Source organism: Vipera berus (assembly GCF_964194415.1).
Source record: "Vipera berus genome assembly, chromosome: 3".
NCBI lineage: Eukaryota > Metazoa > Chordata > Lepidosauria > Squamata > Viperidae > Vipera > Vipera berus.
Genome location: NC_138204.1, coordinates 183921594 through 183922598, shown reverse-complemented (window position 1 = coordinate 183922598; position 1005 = coordinate 183921594).

Below are 1005 nucleotides of genomic sequence, written 5' to 3'. Positions count from 1 at the left end.
ATATCTCAGTGGGTGTGGGGAGGCCTTGGGTGGTCAGAAGAGGTGACCTGTTCCAACACTAGCCCACTCTATGGTCTTTCCCACCTTGAGATGGGACACTCATCTCATTCTGAGGATTAGATTAGCAAATGCATTGGGAAAGCAGGGAGGGATCGCGTTCATTTAATGTGATCCAATCAATGAATCCTTGGGTTATGAATGTAATTGGCAAGCTCTATTACATTCATAACTTGAGGATTACCTGTATTCAAATGTCATTCCTACTGATGTCTGTACATGGATAAAATTAAAATCAATTCATGAGTATGCTTGCACTTTATGATGTAATGCTGTAATGAGATTAGTGGGATCCAACCACGTTTTCCTATTTTTTAAACAAAGTTCATTTACCAAAATGCAATTTTAAAATTTGCTATTAATAATGAATCTACTACTGTGTGTGCTTGTATATTCAAAGATAATTAAATTCTTTTGTAAAAAGACTTACTTGTAAGGCAGTGGAAAAATTATGTAAAACTGACAACATTTCCTAATCTTTTTAGAATTTTTTACCTTGCTTCAGGGACTTTTTTTTAGTTTTAAACAATGGAATATTCTATATACAAGAGTTATAGGTTTTATCATAAATATACTTTTCCAGTTAATGTTAGTGGCATATATAAAACTTAACCATACTAATAATGTAGTCTGTTTTTTTAAAAAAATGTGGAACATTTATGAGTTTGAATGCACTGCATAGATATAAATGCTAAGAAAATATAGCAATATTTAACACAGAATTAATATACTTTCCTATCATCATCACTTCTCAAATTCAATTTCCAATGTTTAACATTTTAAATTGTTCTTCATTAAGATTCTCATGCAGTTAAACACTTTTTAAGTCACCAAATAGTATATATCTTCTGTACAACCATAATACACTATTATACAAACTTAAAGCACATCAAAATGAAATTCTTCTAAAAATTTGCATTTGATATTATAGAAGCCGTTTTCTTATCT